This window comes from Lissotriton helveticus, chromosome 8 (assembly GCF_964261635.1).
Source record: "Lissotriton helveticus chromosome 8, aLisHel1.1, whole genome shotgun sequence".
NCBI classification, from domain to species: Eukaryota; Metazoa; Chordata; class Amphibia; order Caudata; family Salamandridae; genus Lissotriton; species Lissotriton helveticus.
This window is the reverse complement of record NC_136069.1, coordinates 305,369,691-305,391,401: the sequence shown is the minus strand read 5'-3', so window position 1 is coordinate 305,391,401 and position 21,711 is coordinate 305,369,691. Positions and strand designations below refer to the sequence as shown.

Here is a 21,711-nt window from a genome sequence, read left to right as displayed (position 1 = left end):
ATATGAGGGAATACATTTTAATTAATAAACTGGAAATTAACCGCCGCCTCCACCTGGCCCTGGCCCACCGTTCGCGACTTACCCCCTATCTGGCCCTCTTTCTCGGCTTCGAGAAGTCCTTCGACACGGTGGGGTGGACGTATCTGCAGGATGTGCTGCTGGCCATGGGCTTTGGCCCGAAATTTTGTGGGTATATTGACGTCCTCTAAGTGAACCCCAGTACTGATCAACGGGACGCTCTCGGAGGCCTTTCCGATTTGCAGGGGCACGCGCCAGGGGTGCCCCCTGTCACCACTCTTATTCGCCCTAGCGATGGAGCACCTGGCAACGCTTATCCGACAGGACCGCCTCGTTCGGGGGTGGACCTGGAACAACAGCCACACAGACAAAATAGCCCTCTATGCCGACAATGTGCTCCTGTACTTGGCGGATCCGGGGACCTCTGGCCCTAGATGCTTGCGGATTCTCCTGGAATTCGAGCAGGTCTCGGGCCTTCGGCTCAATGCGGCGAAGTCTACCCTGGTCCGCCTCCATCCCTCCCGAGAATGCTTCGACTGGCAGTCCTCCATCCCACTCAGGCGCCATTCGGTCAAATACCTGGGAATCTGGGTGACTCTTCTGCCTGAGCTAGAGTGGGCACTGAACATAACACCCCTGGTCACTCGTATGAAATGAGACTTGAAGAAGTGGCACTCTCTTCCCCTCAACCCCCTGGGTCGCAGTGCTCGGTTTAAAATGATGGTCCTCCCCCGCTTCCTTTATGTCCTGCAGAACATCTCCGCCTCCCTTGGTTTCGGGAGCTTGATGTAGCCCTGTCTCGATTCATCTGGAGTGGTGGGCGTCTGCGGATATCCCTCGCACACACCCGCATCCCTCCCTTCGAGGGCGGCTTCGGGGTGACCCATCTTTATCTATACTACCTTGCCACTAAACTGATAGTCATTCATGACTGGTACGCAGGCGGCTGGTCCGACCCGGCGTATAGGGTGGAGCTAGAGGAGACAGATTTTCCCCGGCTGCAAGCCTTCCTTTATGGCTGTCCGATACCGCGCACCATGGCCGCCGTCACCAGAACAGTCTTAATGGCTTGGCGTGCCGCTCTCCGACACACGGGATGGGACCGTAAACTAACTTCCCAGACGCCACTCTGGCACGGTAACTGGCTCCGCGAGGTCTCGTCCCTTGGCGGGTTCCGGCGCTGGGATCTTATCGGACTGTCGGTTCTCGGGGATGTATGGGTGGGGGATCTTATTCGAGCCTTCGCGAGCTACAGCAGAGCTATGCCATTCCGCATGCCCAACACTTTAGGTACCTGCAGCTGCGCCATGCTGTCCACATCCACCTCCCTATGCCTACCACCCTTCCCGAGTTCAGTCCACTGGAAGCCCAGGTGGTGATGGGGGACCTGGGTAGGGGGGGGTATCCTGTATCTACCGTACCCTAGTGAACAATAGCCCCTCGACCCTTGATCATTTACGTACCCGAAGGGAGGGATGGGTGGTACCCCTGGAGGAGGCCGACTGGAGGGACGCCCTGATGGCCCCACGCACCCTAACTTCTTCCTCAAAGCTGAGGCTCGTGCAAGTCTATTACCTGCACACGTCCTACCTTACCCCAGAGCGGCTGTACCTTCGCCGGCCTGTCCGCGATGTGGACATGAGCCCGACGATTTCTTTCACATGGTCTGGCTGTGTCCCGGGCTTGGGAGATTCTGGAGGGGAGTGGAGCAGGAACTCACGCAGGCCCTGGGGTGGGAGGTTCCCCATTACCCACTACGACTGCTGTTGGGGATCTTTGACGGCCTGGATGGATCTAGAGCGGATAAGCGCCTGCTGGGGACGGCGCTAGCTGTGGCCAAGCGGGACATAGCCCGCGCCTGGCTACGGGACACACCTCCTACAGTGAAGGGGTGGCGGAGGGGGGTGGACTGGTGTGGGACCCAATAAGAGGCTTTATTTGAATCCCGGGGTTTTCCTGAATTGTTCCCTAAGATATGGGGGAAATGGTACAACCTGATTCCGCCGTGAACCCAGAAGTGTCGAATGGGCCGACGACCTATGCATACAACGTATTGTCGGAACGGACTGACCTCATCCAACCCATGTGCTCCGTTGTCTTTCGTCATATTGTTTCTGCTAAGTATGAGCTGCAACCAATGATCTGTTACTGTTTTGTTCTTCTTAAAATGCCAATGAAATTGATTATCAAAAAAAAAATTGGAAATTAAGACATGAAAAAGCAAGACTATGCTCATCAGTAATAATCCAACTGCCAAACAGAACATGGGGCTAGAGGGTAATCAGTTAGAGGAGGTGACTAATTTTAAATATCTTGGGTTCTATATGGACAATGGACAAAGCCATCAAGAGCAACAAAAAAAAATTTAAAACAGAGAGAAATAGTGCACTGACATTCGCCTTCAGGACCCTGGCAAAAAAATTGAAGGGCCAGTCATATAAACCTTGGCTCGCAGTGATATCAGCCAAAATGCTCCAGACAATAACAGATGCCAGCATCGCTTGACATGGTAAGGATTCTGATCCTTTAAATAAATTATTGGTTTCAACATACAAAAAGTTCTTCCAAATACACCAGTCAGCCTTCATAGCCCAGGTACGAATTAAATTCAGCCTCTTTAATGAAACGGTAGAGAGAATGTATTCCACAATAAAGCTATGGTATCAGCTGAAACAGAACACAGTAAACTTTCAACTCAAAGACCTCTGATCAGAAATGGAAAAGGATTATACAAAAAAAAGCCAAATCAATACCTTTATATCTCTAAAAATTACTCGCACAGCTGAGCAGAGGAACAAGAACCTGTCCTTTCTGTCCTTTAAGCAAGTTATAAATAAAATCAGCCAAATGTCATTCTCTACTACTTGACATAAACGTGTTCTGCTCGAGGTCACACACCTGGATGGAGATAAACCGCTACAAAACAATGCCCAGACACATTACTTAAACATCACATTTTCGATCCACCGAAACAGACAACTTATGGCCTTACGGCTTGGGCAACTACTGACTATTGCGGGCCAGCCAATCTGGATATATAACGGAAACATGCCGACTTTGCGGAAGCAACAAAGAGGACTTTATTCACAATTTTGCATGTGTCCCAAATTACATGCAGCGCGAGTTACAATGCGCAGGAAAGCCTTGAATTTTAGAGGAATAAGAACTTGTAAAACAGCTATAACAACAGGGCCAGATTCTGCAGACCCTCAAATGAACTGTAAACTGATTACATTTTTGGACTCAAAGCAGAATGAGAAAACTACGGACCTTCGGAATTTCACTACATAGATCTTGCGAGTTAAAAAATCTGCTAATAGAAACAAAAGCCTCAGGAATTTAATCAGTATTTATGAATTATAGAACGTAGAAATGTTTCATAAAATAATAATCTTTCAGTATAGGCTACAAATGTTATTGAAGTAACAAAATCAACAATTTAGGAATGTACTGTTAATGTTAACAATTTGAAAATGTAAAACCCACAAAGTTTTAAATTATGTAGAGGTTTTAGTGTTCCTTTCATGCAAAATATTGTTAAGGTTTTAATTAACTAAACAACATTTACTTACTTACTCGATGCAAGCGCTGAACCATCCGCCCCAGACAGATGGTGTCAAATGCTGCTGATAGATCGAGCATTATAAGAACCGCCGCCCAACCGTGATCTACCTGTGCACGAATACAGTCAGCGGCCAAAATAGGAGAAGACTCCTTGCTGGGACCGGCGCGGACCCCCTTCTAAGAGGAAGCCAAGGTCTCCTGGGATTCAAAGTATTTAATCAGTTAATTATTGATACATTTCTCTAGGATCTTAGCTGGGGCGGAAAGAAGAGATTGGGCAGAAATTCTTCCTTTGCAGGGGGTCCGCGTTAGGTTTTTTAAGAAGTGGCAAAACAATAGCTACCTTGCAAATGGCAGGATAACTACCGGATTGAAGCGTGTCATTAAACATCTTGCAAAGGAATTTGGCCACTGGTTTTGGAGCCAGTTTGAGTGTGGTGGGTGCGATGGAGGACCCATTTTCAAGCCCAGCAATAATCCCTTTGTTTGCTGAACAGTGATCTGAGGAATGGAAGAAAAAAAGATTCGGCCTAGAAACTTGGGTTGAGTCAACAAAGACCAGTTCCTCCCCTCCAAAGGGGATAAGATCACAAACAGTCTTAAGGACCTTATCTTGAAAATAGACTGCAATCTTATCACAGAATTATTGCGATGAGTTCAGCAACTGTGAGCTCGGTTGCTCAGATATCTCCTTCATGACTTTAAACAGCATACAGGAGGAACTGTCAGCCAACTTGATCTTTTCTGTAAAATAGCAAGACTTAGCCTGGAAGATAGCAAATTTATATTTCCCAGAGAGGAATTTTCTTCTTTCCTTTTTCAGTGGGGCAAGGGTTAGCCCGTCATTTACGCTTATTCTGCGGCATTCCTGCCTAAGCGACATAACCTCTGCCCAAAAGCATGGGGACAAGGATTTCATTCTTTTGACAACACAGTTCTTAAAAGGAGCGACAATATCTAAGGCTGCATTAATCCACTGATGAAAACTCTCTGCTGGGGAAGGATATGAGGTATTTCTATCATCGGATACCATTACTAGCGATATCTCCCAGTTTCCAGACATAATTTTCTACACGCACCTGCAGCGTATTTGCCTGTGAGCGAGGTCTTTTCCGCCCATGCTAGGGCGTGGCAGAAGTACGTTGAAACCAATCCGAAAGTGATCGACCCAACTAAGGGGATGAACTGCCTCAATAACCACATTTTTGTGATTAGTGAAAAAACCATACAGCTGTATGGGTCGGAGATTGAACCAGCTGCTCGTAAGCCAGGTTGGTCATGAGATCCAAAAAGTGAGCAGAGTCATTGTCATGGCTGTTATCAAAGTGAAAATTGAAGTCCCCTAGGATGGTATACTGAGCGATCTTAAACGGTTCCAAGATTTTACACCAAATTTCCGCAAACTTGGATCACGGACCAGGTGGGCGGTATATCAATAGGCCTACAAATGTGTACTTCTCAGAGGCCTGATCCCAAAGGAGGGTGCCTCCAATGAGATATCTGGGTATTTCTCCACAGGACAGAGTACAGGTAAAGCTCTCACATGCTACTAGGGCCAGGCCGCCTCCTCTCCAACGTAAGCAATCACATCTAAGAACAATGAAGCCTGGACGGAAAGAATCAACCAGATCGGGGCTAGAGTCAACCCTAGCCCATGTCTCCGTGATGAAAATGCAGTCCAGGTTAAGTGTTTGAACAGTCAGGGCAATTTCAGATTTAGGCTTAGGCATGGATCGAGGGTTAATTAACGCACGCCCCCCCCGAATGCAACTAGCCTTGGGCCCTCCCTTATTCCCAGCTCATGCAGAGTTCTCCTTACCTGGCCCAAGGGCCCAACTGAAAGTGCACGGGGTAATGACCACCCCGTTTAAGGGGCTAATTTGACAGTGCTGACAGTACTCAGCCTGCCCTGTTAATAAATTGAGCGTGTCCACACATGCCTTGTGCTGCTTCTCGGGATGCCACTTTTAGAGTTAGGTCTTACCGCCGAATTAAAATGGGCAGCATTCCTGGACCCTGTCGCCGGCCAGACGCGGACGGGCACAGACGGGCTTGCCTTTGACGCGCCCGGGTTTTACTCTCCATATATGCTAAGGACCTGGAAGTCAGAAAAAGCTTGATCGTCAACTGCAAAAAATGTTGGCCAGCTGAGGAGCAAACCAAGAAGCCAAAGGAAGCTCTCTCTGCTCAAACGGGAAGACACCAGCGGCGGACCGGAGAGTACAGAAAGCACAGAAGAGGTGAGTTTCCCACCAAAAAATAGAGAGCTAGTTAAAAGACATTCAACAAGTAATTAGAAACTAGCGATCTCAGACGTCAACTATCCCGAGTGTTGGCCCAAGAAATATACAATAAAATATACAATAAAATATACAGTGTAGAGTTCAGATAAATACAAGGTGTGGCAGCGTGTACACACATTAGTCCGCTGCGTACCCGGGATTTCCCTCTCCATATATGCCAAAAACAGTCTCAGAAACGTATTTTCAGCGATTTGAAGCTCCTCCTGATTGGTGTATCCCCAAATCTAACCCCCGTATGTCACTTTGGAGATACACTTAGCCCTGTCGAGCCATAAAAGAGCCCCAGTTGGTCTACTACCTAGCCGTGAGGTAAGGTTAAAAATAGCACCATTCGTCCTAAACGAATACTCTTTTCTGCATACCAAGGGGCGCCAACTTATGGCTGAATCACACAACACTCCCAGATAGGAAAATGCACATGTTTTAGGCACTGGGGCAAACCCAACGTTAAAGGACCGTGATTTGTTGGATCATGGACCCAAAACCATCACATAAAATTGGTCATTGATGGATAAATCCAAATCCTTCATAAAATGGGTGAAACAAATTTAAAAGATTTACAATCCCCTCGCAGTCCTGGCCATTAAAACCGTGTCGGCTCCATATAACACTGGCAGACAAGGCGACCCCACCTGGGGGCAATCTACTTTTAAGTCTGACAAAACCTCATCAGATTCTTAACAAAGGTTAACAAGCATTGGGATAGCCAAAAGGTCTTGCTTTTGGGACCTTATAAGTGTTTACCCATGCATCAGTTGATGCACCAAGGATATTGTGGCGCATAACTAAATACTTATATATCCCAAAAAAGATATATTGGCTATGCCAATGCTTGTTTAGCATTGCTCCTACTCAAACGACATCTAAATGACTGCCTTTGTTGTAATCAGAACTAACAATACAAAGAGAAATCCCCTACACCATACATTTTTCAAGAGTTACAGAGGATGCATGCCTACTCCGAGCCCCCTCAAGTGCGTGTGAGGGTACATCCCAGACGACGATTGAACCCTTTTAAACAATCAACGGTGGAATATTTTGTACCAACCATATAGGGTCACTTGTTATATTTATGACAAACATAAGGAGGACATTTTTCTATCTCATATACGGAGGGAATTTATGTTGGACACTTATTTTTGTTATATGGATACATATAGACAATGTAAATTTCAGTTCTGTGATTGATTGTCAATTGTTTGTTTTAACGTTTTAAACATTCATGTGAATGCCCCATAATCAAATGCCAGGGCTGCAAGGCCCAAGGATGCCTCGTGTGGATTCCACCCCATGCCACTTACTTTCACTTCCAATGCAACATGTGAACGCAATAAACGGGGTTTCTACTGTAAAACTTTAGAAATAATTTTCCACTTGGGAAACGATGCCCTCTTCAAAGTGTTGTAAAATTCGGGGGGCGTTAAAGCCTATAACTTGGCGAGGTGTTATCAGTCAATAACAAAGATTTTCACCCTTTAAATGGTAATTTTACAGATGTTTTATTAAAGTATTATTATTATTAAAGAAGATTGCATGAGAGCAGAGGGCGCAAGCAGATTCAAGATGGAAGGGGGACCACAGGAAATGCTAACTGATTGGAATTTTGCTTTTCATTTCTAATCTCGATATCAACCGCACTTTAACATAGGTTGTCATCCATCACACACATGAAAACACCTCTATGGTGAGCACTGAGGAAACGTACAGGCTCAAAGGACAGGGCGCCTGCTCGGATTGGTTTACAACAAGTGCTTTCAGTCCACATAACAAGTAAACACCACCCATGGGCGTGTACGCACCGTTAACGGTTTACATTGCTCAGTGTTTTTGCATGCGATCGTGGAAATTAAAACGCGAGACGTAGGCACTGCAAGGAGACATTTTCTTATCACCACTGCTTAGAGTAATCATCGATTCTAGGGGTTGAAAGCACAGACAAAGGGTTAAGGGTGGTTGTGTAGACTGTTTCTTTCACAATGTGCATTTCAGCTGGGGGTGGGGGGGCGATAATTGCTACCATATGGCACCAGCTGCTCGCTCCCGCAAATGAATTGCCAGACGTGCACGCGTTGCCATTGGAAGCAATGCAACGCGTGCACGTTTTTGCAGGGAAAGCTGTGCCAATGACTAAAAGGCCTCTTTCCTATGCAGCGCTGCGTAGGCGAGACCTAAAAAATGGAGCCAAAATGCAGCCCTACCAGACCTTCTTTGTATCGAAAATTGGCAAGAGACTTAGGTCTTTAGAATAGCGGACCACTGCCACGGTATCCCTATGCAGATCCCTTAAAAAATAAAAGAAGGCAATGCCTCGGTCTACTTCCATATACAACTAACTGGCAAAGTTTGTATCGATTCACACAATTAAAGGCAGACGACAAATCCATTAATGGCAAGTGGATAGAACCAGGGCAGGCAACAGTGTATTTGCTTAATACCAATAGCCTTAGACTGGCACGTACGGGCCCGCCCTTGACCCGGGCTTCACCCGAGCACAGCCTGCGTGAGGATAAAAAAAAAACTCATTGCATCATAATTCCAATGGAGCAAAAGAGGAGTTACTTTCCCTCTTTATATAGGAAATAGAACATGTTTCTCTCCAATGGAATTTTGGAAGTCACTACATACTTTAACATGGAGGTTGCTGAAGTACCAGAACTGTCTATGGAAAGCAACTCATTGCTGGGGGCTACCGCAGGCTCTGCTAAAAGCCATAAAAGCGCTCTATGAGGGTACCTGGGTCAAGGTGCAGCTAAGTCCGACAATAACAACTGCTAGAATGGACACCAATTCTGGCCTTAATCAGGGGTGCGTCTTGGCCCCCATGCTTTTTAACTTGTATACTGCGGACATGGGGACAGCTCTGAAAGATGCCAACTTAGCACCCCCAAAATTGGGGAAGCTCGTCTTGGGAACGCTCCAGTATGCAGATGACACGGTGATCATGGACCATACTAGGGTGGGGCTCCAAAGAGCCTTAAGTAGCTTGGCCTCATATAATAAGGCAAATGACTTACGGATCAACGTGTGCAAGACTAAAATCGTCATTTTTGGCAAATACCCCACAAAAAAGAAGCTTCATGGACTCTGGGGGAGCACCGTATTTCTCACTGCCCCATCCTACAACTACCTGGGCACCTAGGTCTCTGAGAGTGTCACTGCAGTTAAACACCTGAAGGAGCTTAAACCTAAAACTGACAAAACCATTCTGTCGTTAAGACGCCTAAGTCATCGCTTGGACAGTCCCTCAGCAGAACCAATGTTGATAGTGCTCAGGGCAAAACTGATCCCTGCGATCTCGTATGGGCATATAGCCCACCCGGGTGCATTTGACAAAGTAGTCAACGCGGCCCAGGCGAAAGCCTATAAGATGGTGTTACAGGCCCCCAGACACGCAAGGAACAACAGATTAAGGCTAGAAATAGGCCTTAAGCGACCAGAGCTGGCATTACTGGGGGACCTGTTAAAATTCTATATTAGATTATTGAAAGCACCAGAACATATCCTAAAGCACTTCCTAAATCAATCTTTGATGAGGTGGGCTCTCCCTGGCACTCAAAGGTAGAACAAGCTATTGAAGCATTGAACATCGAGAGAAGGAGTTTGCCCCTGCACGAAATTCCATTTTCAGCCTGGGCTCAAGCTGTTAAGCGCCAAGTCCAGACCATTTCCTTTGGGCTTGACCTTGCATCTCTGCGGCAAAATCCACTAACTCAGGCCCTTGACAAATCATATATTCCAGGTAAACCCCAACCTTACCTGCAAGACCCAGTATCCACTTATGCGAGAAAGAAAATTCTGTACTTTCGCCTTTTGGCCCTCAGGATCGTGGACTTCAACCCCAAATGGGCCCGTACGGATGGCACCATAGCCGGTCGTCTATGCAACTACCGCAGAGAATCCTGGCTACACTTGTTGTGTTGCTGCACAAAGTTGGCCAATGACCGCCATCGTTTGTTGCTACCGATTTTACAGAACACGGACTATAGAACTTGTAGAGAGGCTTCGGACTGGTGCCTCTCAGTCTACATGACCTGTTTGATAGCCAGAGTTGGGAAATTCATACACCAGGTAAAAATGGCACTCGACTCCCACTTAACGGTAGTGTCTGCAAAGTAACTGAATCCTTCGGCCCCAGTCATTTAACCTGGGCTGGTTTTAAGCTCCACGAGGAATCCATCTATCGTCAACAGCCCTTGGTGCACGAATTGACTTCATCGAATTTTCATGTGCCTCCCCTAATCAGTTGGGAAACATTGGTGCAACCTACACTCTACTCCTTTTAAAAGAACTCTGTTTTGGTCAACTAAACAGTACTAATATGTTAGTAATTTAACTTAAAGTGATATTTACTCTTATGAGTGGATGGGACACGTGGGGGGGGCACGTTCATCAAGTTTTTTATCTTATACTGTAAAGATTCTAAGTAATCATGCAGTTCATTAATAAATTGTCATAAACTCATTGCTGAGCATGCTTGCCTCTTTTGTTGACAAGTTTTTTTTCCATTTGAACATGCACAGTTCCAAAGTCCAAAATCACAGGCTGAATGTGTTTTACTCAATCATGCCTCTTCAGTTTGCACATTAAGATTCCTACACACCCACTCTTGTTCACACCTACTCCTGTATGCCATTCAGATTAATCTATTAGCCCAATTTAGACACTGACAAAGACCTCTGACTGAGCACTGGGCATCTGACTCACTAAATATTAGTGTAATCATTAGGACAACTGAAGGCCAAACCATAGAAAAACATTTTTGCTTCAAATATGTGTTGCTTAATATTCTCTTCAAGACGAAGGTCTACCGTGCATATCTACACTTAGAATTTGTGTCAGTTCCAGTCTTGTATCATACTTATTCAATACAAGTTCCAAACGTTAAAAGCAAATGCTTTAGAACTGCTGATTAGATGTGAAATAAGTTAAAATGCTTGTATCCATATTGTTCATCTACTTTCTTCAACGATATCATTTAAAAGACCTGTGTACCCCAATCGACCAGTGCAATCAAGTCTGTATGGAATGCATCCATTGTTGGTCCTTAACAAAAGAGACGTTACCTTAAGTAATTTATTTTAGATTCTTCTGCTCTTTTTCTTGCCTTGATCATTCCAAGATAATATGATTTAAGTCATTCCAGGTGCCTCTTCTCTTTCCCTAATAGCATAACTATACTAAATTATTTTCGTATGCACTTCCATCACGGAATGGATCGATGTACAGATAGACTGAAATACTTCCCAAATAACATAAACAACAGTTTGTAGAAGTATGATCTCTTGATTTTGCTCTACTGAAACACTTCTACATTAATGTTATGTTACCAGACTAATCTCTAAATAAGAAATAATGTGAGAACAAGTTCTGCACACTGAAGAAATCTGAGCCTCGTTAGTTTGAGGACAAGTTCTCTTAGTTAAATCTTATTTACGAACATTCGATAATGCCTTCTGTAGAATGTTATATAAAGCACATGTATGTGCACATAATAGTTGTCTATACTTGGTGACTACAATATTTGCAATGGCTTTAATAATACTAACATACTTCATGAATAAAGGCTTTTCAAATAGTTTTAAGAAAAAGATTTCCGTAAATTGATTCAAAGGTCCCAAAACTGAATTGACAGTCAAAATTAAAGGGCAGTAAGGAAGTACACTAAAGTACTTTCAGTGGAATCTGAGTCACCATTTATCAAACATTCACATTATCTTCTACTTACGCAGTCTCTATATATTACATAACCAATCAGTTATCAACAGAGGAATTGATCATCTCATAATAACACCTCAACACTCTAGAACACTAGGAAGGTTATTTTATATAAACCCAATAATAATGTGTGACTACTTAGCTGGTATTTTATCCCCTCAGACTGTTTGCTGTTTACCAAATATGCATCGAGGCCAAAAGATTAAAGTGTTAAGATTTACATGAATTATAACAATTTTGGCGCATTTTACTGCAGCTGTGGAAGTTTGCTTCATGTTAACAAATTTAAGTTTGTATTTGTTCATATTACTACAAAATGTCACTGACAAAGTTTGAAATCCTATAACCACAAATATTTGACATGTTCTGCTACCTAAAAACCACAAGCATTTGCAATGCAATAGGTCTCGTCTCGCATTGACTCCAGTTTGAGCTATTGACATTGTAAATGACAATGCCTTTTATTTTATTTTTCATTTTTAAAACATAAATAAATGGCATTGTCATTTATAATGCCAATGGCTTGAACTCTCGTAAATACAAGACAATGCCTTTTATCATAAATGCAATCTAATGCAATATGTCTCGTATTTACAAGAGTTTAAACTATTGGAATTATGAATAAATATGCAATTTGTTATGTTTTAAAAATGAAAATAAAAGGCAAGGTTCTTATTTCCAAAATGTGCCGTGAAGCAGTTGTGCAGTTAGACTACTTTCATATGCAACTGTTCGAAAACCAAGATTCAGATGCCCCAGATCTTCCAAAACACGTTCTCCGCTGTTAAAAGTAGCATGAAAGCGTAAAAAGAATAACACCAGCAAGCAGGAAGTCATACGGTTAGAAGCTGCTGCATACTTTCGACCTTTTGTCATCAGTTGTGGTCTATTTTATATACTCTCGCTAGGCTGAGAGGATTTAAGTTTGAAAAAGAGGCAAGCCTAAACTAAGTGCAGGAAAGAATCCTTCGGAGCGAGGCTCCAAGAAGCCGTATTTGTGCAAGGAAACCATTTGCAAGTGTGTGGGTGCGAGTGTGGATAGGCTTATCCAATACACGAAGGGGCCCCCCAAAACTAATATATGGCAGACAGGCAGGGGAAGAAAAGCAAACCAATCACAAATAATGTCTGCCAAGCAAGATTAATAAAAATGGCTCACCCAGAGTCCATTAAAATATGAAATTCTAGTGTGTATTATATATCTTTTTTAACTGTAATTTCCTAAAGCTAAAGAATGACAACAGATTTAAATTTTAAACACAAAAAATAAACAAAATAATATATAAAAAGATGCTATATTTAAGACTTTGGCACGGCTGAATCTGTGTTTTGGTCCTTGACTATGGTGAGCTCAACTTTGCTTGATATACCCTAATGGACTCTGAGTGAGCCATTTTTATTAATCTTGCTTGGCAGACATTATTTGTGATTGGTTTGCTGGATAGGCTTAGCCAGACATGGGGGAATGTTAAGAATTAAAAGTAAAAGGAGCCCAATCCAGTTGGAAACTTTTGTTTTAAAAGCATTTTTTCACTACGGTGTGGTTTATTATCTTTAGTCTTTGAAACAAGAGGGTCGATTAAATACTCTAGGTGATGAGGAAAGGAAGCGGAACAACTAAAGAAGAGGGCGGATTTACAGCGGAAACACAAGTACGGAGGCGACACGAGAGAAACCTGACAGGGGCCGTTTTAGCAATCATATAGCACTATGGGTTAAAGGTAGGTTGGTGTAATACAAACACACACTGCACCCTTCCCATGCGCGAGCTTGAAGCAGTTGCACCAGAGATGGATAACTGGTGCATTTGTGCAGAGCGCCTCGCGAATCGACTGGCTGGTGGGCGCTAGAGGGAACGGTCTCGCTCGTTACACTGCTAGGGAGTGTGTAGTTTATGTGGAGTCTAAGTGCTTGTGGTCTGCTCAGTAGAAATAACTCTGTGCGAGTCCTTTTGTCTTGCTTTGGGTGAGTGAATATTCTGCTGGTTTAGATACATTAAATTATTCTAATGTCCAAAATCGTCGTCCATAAGTTGTTGGGCGAATGCTGCAGAAGAGACCACGAGTACATGATGGGCATCAAAGCCACGGTGAAAAAAGACTTGTTTTGTTTCAAGGCTGCTCAACGCAGAAGAAAGCACTAATTAGAAACAGATGGCCCCCTATAAAGATAAGGAATTGCTTCACGACAGCCGTGAAGTAGATCACCCAGTCCGGATGGGTCATCTAAAAGGGAAGAAGGGCAAGCAGTGGCCCAAAAGGATACTTTTCAATGGGAAGCCAGCGTTTAGCAAAAACGCTGACGCGACCCAATGAAAATGATGGGCGGGTCTTCAAGTCCCCTTCTGAAATCTCCTCTCACACTTTAGGTCCCACTGAGCGAGCAGCAAATGCGCAACATCGCTAGGCGAGACCTAAAAAGTGCATTTGAAAATCAATCTCAAACAAGAAAGTTATACAAGTTCAAGTCTCCCTTATGACAAACTCGAATTTCAAACATCAAAAATGATGCGATAAGGTCCAAAGATCAAAAGCTTTGTTCACATCCAATAGTAACCCCTTTACCGCGGCAGAAATTCTGCCACGGTGCGGTGGTTTTAAAGAGTCGGAGGGGCTGTGACGGCCAACGGACGTGTGCAGCACTAGCAAGGTAGTGATCGCGACGGCCGTTGGCAGACAAGCAGCGAACGGGTTACGCCAGTTGCTCTTTCAAAAACGTATTCGCAGAAGTCATAACTGAAAGAACTTTAGACTAAGTCCACAACAGGAACTGTTTCTTTAACTATGTGCCGTTTATTCATTTCTATTTAACTCCTTCGGCACTTATGACGAGCTCAGCATGTCATGAGGCACAGTGGAGCTGTGCTCATGACGAGCAGAGCTCGTCATAACTGCCGCGGAACACCCACAAGGAGATAATTCCCCTCCTGTTAAAAGAAGTTAGATCTTAAATAATTGTAGATATCAACATGTTATTGTAGTATACATGAAATGGCTTGCATTACTTGACATCAAGTCCAAATGGGAGTCCACTTTAATTAACTACATGTCGAGCTATATTGGCTACAACGTTATATTTCATGTACCAAAATAAATGATTAAAGTCCAACAGAATGAGCAACAACAACAAAAAAAAAAATAAGGGACCATTAATTAACTACACACCATACCACGGGTAGCACGAAGATATCCAAATCCATTTGACAAAACCGGGAGCACCATTGTGCTTCCACTGTATTATACTAATCATAAAAAAGGCTCACAGTTTTCCGTTTTTACTTATTTTTACAGATACAAACAGAAAGTCATCTATTTTCCTGTGTTCATTTTTAAATATGGATAAATACGTAAAATAGGTTTTCAATTGAATGAGTCTCACTACTGTCACTCATGAATGCTAAGTCAATAGCTGTGCAGGTTTACGGGCAGGGGGAAAAAAATGAGAAAAAAATCCTAATGAAGCTTCTATAAAAGCAGTATTACAGATGTTTAAGCTGTTCTTCAAAGCATATGCTTTCAAATTGTATTGCATTGTACTGTAAATGGCTAAAACCCAATTGGACATTCAAACATGAGTAAACACTGGTTGGTTAAATAAATGTGGAAATATACGCATTGCACCTTCATTTTTTGCATAAGGCATAAAGTAAATATGGATAAGTACCGATAACATGTGCAGAAACTAAAAATGGATAAATACATAAGGAAATGTAAAAAAAAAAAAAAAAACATAAAACAGGGAGCCCTATTCATAAATGCCAGATCAATTGTCCACAAAAGAAATACATAAAACAAAACTTCGAAACCGTTTGTATATTTGTTTAGACACGATTATTGAATGGTTTGCACAGCATCAAGACACCTCAAGTATCCATGTTTAACAAATGAAGCCAAAAGCTCTGAAAATATCGCAAGACGCAATGAAACAACAAATAAAATATTCCCAAGAACGCATGCTGAGTTAGAGCATATTCGCAAAGTACAATTTTTTGTAAACCAAACTTTTTCGGAACTCTAAATATACCATGCGTTTAGTAAAAACAAAGTTCCAAACCATCAAAACAAAGCGCTTAGCTCGGAAGAAATGCGACGTGCAAGGGATAGCTGTCGCACTGGCCACATGGGCCTGGCTGTCAAGTGCCACGGCTCCCTCTGTAAGAAAGTCTGTGTTAACCACCGTGCTGCGGAGAGCTTCGACAGTATCACAGCCAGCAACGCAGCTACGGAAGAGCCAGAGCGCCCTGACAGATGGGGCAAACCCTGGCAAAATAAACCAATAGGCAGCACTGTCAGCAACCCAGCCATCCCAACAGTGGGCGGTGACTACTGCAGTGCCTTGTGACCAAAATACACCAAAGTGCAAGCTCGTTGCCAGCCTGCAGAGGGGGCTACGTAGCACTGTAAGAAGAACAGGGCAAGAGCAGCCTTCCCTGGGCAAGCAATGCTCTAGTGGTCACGATTCACTCAACACCGGAGGGCACTGTTCCTTTGACATCTTATGGGTTACTGTGCACCTACCTTTATCTGTTCTGCTCGCTGCAGGGATCTAGGGTGTAGCTACCTGTGCGTGGTGGGGGAACTAGCACCTAATTGATTGGGATACCCCTCTTCAAAAGGAGAAACGTTATAGCGCTGAGAATATGTGCAGGGTTCTTCTGCCTTAGCTTACCTCTATCGGACATAGCCTTCACTTGCCCCACTACGTCGGGGGGGCTGCGCTAAAGCCCTGTGGTGGAAGGAGAGAACCAGGATCTGGGTCTTCCCCCCCGCTGCCAGCTAACTGCCCCAGACAGCCAGACAGACCACACTCCAGCCTCTTGCCCCTCGCCCCTCCCTCGGTGGTACCTCCCGGCCGCCATTAGAGGCGAGCGGAACAATACGTGCGCGGTAAAGGCAAGGACTCGTGGAGCCGGAGGGGACGGCACAACGAAAACACTGAGGGGGTGACAGACAAGCCTCGCATCAACCACCGCGAGCAACCACTCATTTCAATATTATTCTGCCCCGTGTGGTTCATTAATACAGATTCCCAACCCCCGCCTTTCAGCGCAGAGTTGAGCACCCGAGTTCGCAGCAAGCGAGGCGAAACCACAGGGGGTTTGAGAAGGGGCTGGCAGAGAGATCTGAGACCTATTGCGCGCCCCTAGGCCTTCCCAATGATTCCGTGAACAAGGCCATGTTATGTCAAAGAACCCCAAACTGCCAGCCTCTACGGCCTTACCCGAAAACATAGCCAGCAGTAGCCGCCGCTCCTCCGAGGCAGCTATCCTTCCAGTCCCGGACTAGGGGCTGGTGGGGGCGTGGTCAGCAGAGCCTTGAAAAAAACTAAGTTCCACCCAAGCATTGGCAGGGATTGGCTGCCGCATTCCCTGGGCGGTCTCACACACGCAATACTGCGAGGGCGAAGGGTAGCAAGTTACCCCTCCCGTCACATATTCTTGTTATCGGACTGGAGTAACAGCTTGTCAATCAGTCCGCCCGAACCCGCCCATGCGTTCCCCTCTATTCAGCAGGCTAGGGTTAGCTTTGGACTTTATTTGGCCTCCGTCCAGCTTCAGGCAGCTATAGGTGGCTCTGGGAAGAGTAGCAGCGCCGCCCCAGGGTCTCAACAGCTCTACGTCAGTGCCACGCTTACCGCAAGGGGAACTATTCCATCGCATTGGCGCCCTACGGTAGTTTAGCACTGCTAGTGGCAATTATGTATATTCACACCCTTTAAAAAACTCCCTTATAGTGTAAGGTGGCATAATTAAGGGATCCCTCATTTATCGTTTTCATATGGCTCCAAATGGCATACTTACTGACATATACTTCTTCTATTGAACGGATAATATTTGATGCATGGGAATAGTGCGTGTTATACTGCTTCTACCTAAGCACTCTCCCTTAGGGAATCACCCTTCAGAGGAGACGTCCTCCATTTTGTCTGATGTAGTGATAAAAGCTGTTGCCCAGTGGTGCGTCACGTTATATATACTGGCATATCTCGTACCGGAGATTGGGTAGTCTCCATCATTTCGAGCCTCTGCTCTGCATCAGTGGCAAATCGCATCATAAACTGAACAAGTGATATTAAACGCTTAGGGGAGAAGGCGGAAGCCCAACCCTAGGAAACAAAATGGCCGACGTGTGAAGATTGTTTTCCCGGCAAAATCTAAACCGACGTTTCTTTCGACGATCCCGAAGACGTGGCTTAATGTTATAACTTGAAATTTGGTTTCCCACCATTATTCATTAGTGTTTAACAGAATATTATGATTTGGGCAGATATTATGAAATAGTCTAGAGCATTAGAATTCCAATTAAGCTATTGGTATCAGCAGTGACTGCTTTCTTTACACCCCTTTGGTAATCTGCACAACTAAATAACGTGTTTGCCTGAATGTTATGTTGTGTAATACATGTCATACCACTTTAACTGTGTTCATTCCACATTCCACTTTATAGAGTTCTTACACTGTGTTCCTACCTATGTGTTCCAATGTAATTCAGTTGATGCTGACTGCTAACCTGTCTGGCTGTGTACCTGCTCTTCTCTACAATAAACTTAATTCAACCTAATTGGAGTGATACCTTCAATGTAACAACTGGCGACGATCAGGATATTTTTTTTACACCTGGAAACCGCTTTACTTTATTTTCTACTGATCTGACGGGTGTTTGAGCAGAGACGACGTTGGTAATGCTTTGACGGCGCATTGGGGGACTACGAGTGTGGACGAGCAACTAATTCCGGTGAGCGACGCATATTCTTAAAAGAAATACTGAAATTTTGACTTTTATCACTGACATCTCATCGTCAAAAAGGTTTAGCGCTCGAGCTCCGTGGATCTTACCGTTGCATTCTTTGAATCCGATGCTGAATGCGCGATGATCCCCACGTCATTCTTCTTGTGACGTTCTCCTACTCGCAAGCTCTTCCCCGAAGGCTCACCGCTGTCCTACCTACGTCTGACGTTCATTGTGAACGTGGCAATCACGTGATGCGCAGCAGCCATTTTGAATTGGGCAGGCCAACTCGTATTTGCTGAAATAACACAAAGGATGTTTCAGTACCGATTTTGACTCCCACAGATCGGTTTTGAATAGCGATTGAAGGTACTTTTTATAAACGCTTTGAACTGTTCTACTGGATTTACATTATTAACACTTTTGAGGATTTTCGGCATTTTTCTGGAATTTGGTGGTGAAGATTGGACAGTGTAATAAGCTGATTGTTTTTTTTTTGGTTATTTGTTTCGTGTTGCTCACTCTAACTAGTACACTGAACAATTCCACCACAAGGTAGTTTTTACTAGCAGCTTTATTTTGTTTCATTTTGACAAGCATCATTATTGACTGTTTTTTTTTAATCTTTCAACATGAGTCAACAAACATTTTCTTTAAGTAACCCTCAAGATTTCTGGTGTAAAGGTTCTGAACCAGATTTAAAATGGTTGGAGTGGAAAGATTACTTTTTAAATTATATCGAGACTGTGGACTCTGATGGTAAAATGTCTGCTGAACAAAAGAAACGTATTCTTTTACACTCTTTCGGTCCGCAAGGTCTTAAATGTTATCACCAGATGAATAAACCTATTGTTGGGGGTGGGGACAGTAATGTTTTCACCGTTGCTCTATCTAATTTAGATAAGTATTTCTCCCCAAAGGTATGTATCGGCATTACGCGATACAAATTCTTTCAAAGAAAGCAGTCTAAAAGTGAATCTGTTGACGACTACGTTGGAGAACTAAAAAAAATGGGGAATGATTGCGCTTTTGGTGGGTTACTGGAAGATTTGGTTCGTGATCAGGTTGTAATGCATGCTAACAACCCTGCCATTCAAGAACGTCTTTGGATGAATGGCGATGCTTGTTTGAATGACATTTTAGCCATAGTTCGTAAAGCTGAGACATCCAGCAGATGTGCCAGTGCCTTGAAATCAGAAAGTATTAACAAAGATGTAGTAGCTAAAATTAATTTCAGTTCGAGAAAGAACAGCAGCTTTAAACAAAAGAATGAAACATGGGCAAAGCCAAGGTATAGCGGTGAATCTCCCAAATGTTATAGGTGTGGGAGTTCTGAACATCTGGCTTTTGCTAAGTCGTGTCCTGCTAAAAAGAGTAAATGTGGTGCTTGTGGACTGTATGGTCATTATACTAAAGCATGCAGAAGAAGGACAAAGACAGTTAAATGTATTCAAGAAGAGGTTGTCTCTGATGACAACGCTTCTAGTGGTGATGACCAAGCTTCTGAATGTGCTGTAGTCTTAAAGAAGAAGCTTCTTCTCAACATCCGTGATGGATGTTTACTAGTTGACAACAAGCCTGAATGCTGGATGCACATAGGAGGTGTGCGTGTTAGGGTATATGCTGATTCTGGTTCGCCCTATACAATTGTCAACGAAGATGTTTGGCTTAATACTTTTGTTGACAGGGTTGGTCCAAAATGATCTTCTCCGGATATTGACCCGGAGGGTTATAATGGTGGGAAAATCAATATCATTGGTTTTCATTGGCTGAAATTTGAATTTAAGAATCGCAAATCTTATGGCAAGTTGTACGTTTCTAAAAAAGGTCCATCAGTGTTGGGATGGAGGGGGCCTGGCTAGCAGGCCAACATGGCGGGCGGAGTTTGTTAGAGCTCCGGTGCCGCCGGGGGAGTAAATATCCTGCAGCCCGCGCCGAGGGGCCGTTTTCACCCGAAAACGGCTGTATCCTGAAGCTAAGACCCCCCCGCCTACTCCGCTGAAAATCCTGGAGGTCTGGCGGCAGGAAGTCCGGAGCTACGCCGTGGTCGATTCTGGGGCCTAACATCATGCTGCAGACCGGGGACTCGAGTGGCGGAGGTACCCGGAAAGCAGGGACCGGAAGGCGGTGGTACGGCGGAGCCTCCGGGACCGGAGGCGGACCCCCACGACGGAGACCCTGCCCCTGCGGATGCTGAGAGGTGCGGACAGTGCCTTAAGGACCCTGATGCCAGAAAGAGAGAAGGAGACTGTAGACGGTCCTGCGCTGTGGGCTGGGACTCCGGAGCACGGACGCTGAGGACCAACTACTTCCACCGCCGGCGGTGACTGCCGACTGGGGCTCCCCCCGCCTGGCCCATTGAACACCCGCAGTGACTAGAGGTGAGGAGCCCGAGAGAGAGAGGGGAGAACCCCTGAGGCCTTGCGCTGTGCAGTGAACCGGGGCCTCGGGTACAGCTACGGCCCTGAATGTAGGAGGAGGCGGACTGTGACGAGCAGGGACCCATGGGCTCAGGACCAGACCCGGCTGCGGAGCCCCGATTGCTCGGCTGAGGAGCGGCAGTGCTGAGGTGGTGCAGGGCCTGCCTCCACGAGGTGGGTCGGAGCCTGGGGCGTCAGCGGGACCGGAGGTGACACGGACGACGCCCCCGAAGCACCACCAACAGTGCACCATCGGCCAGCCCTCCTATGTCTGCCCCTCGCTTCTTCATAACTAGGAGACCACACGCGGTGGTGCCCGATTGATCCTGCTGCCGGCCTTGGACCGCCGGATTCAGATTGGTGGGGGGAGAGACATATCGCCCACAGGTGGTTGATACTGTGGAAGGCCTTGACGCCCCTATAACCTGGACCAGGTGGGAAACGGCGCCCCCCCCGCGGAATCACTGACAACCTATCGGCAGCTGCCCTCGGGTGTGAGTGATAAGGGAGACCAACGGGGAGACTACCGGGGAGTACAGCACACATCGGGCGGCCGAAACTCGCCCTGAGACGCACCCCTGCCGCCAACCGGACATCCGACGTCTACCATGGTGCGTAAAGGTGTGAAGACTGTGGAGGGCAAGGAGGGACCGGTCACGGGACCCACTCTGGATGCGGACCTGGGGGGCTCTGCGCCGCTGACACTGACCTCCACCACCTCGGAGAGCCAGCAAGGCGACAAGCTGGATCTCATACTTAAAGAGATCAGAGACTCCAGGGCAGTGATGGAGACGCAGATGGGCACCCTCACCACCAACCTTTCCTTGCTTAAAGCAGATCATGAGAAATTAGCGGATAAAGTCAAAGATCAAGGTCTGTCGATAGCTGAATTTGCCCCGGCGGTGGCGGAACACACGGTCTCCATCCACTTGATCCAACATCAAGTAAAAACCCTGATGGAAC

General features: G+C 45.2%; 1 protein-coding gene across 1 annotated transcript in view; it reads right to left on the bottom strand.

The window, feature by feature from the left end:
- ZMYM2 (zinc finger MYM-type containing 2) overlaps positions 1-16,957 on the bottom strand; it is an 893,704-nt gene extending 876,747 nt beyond the window's left edge. Inside the window, exon 1 of the mRNA XM_078658875.1 lies at positions 16,821-16,957. The gene's annotated coding sequence lies outside the window, so the exon portion shown is untranslated. The remainder of the gene's footprint in view (positions 1-16,820) is intronic.
- Between the last annotated feature and the right edge of the window lie 4,754 nt (positions 16,958-21,711).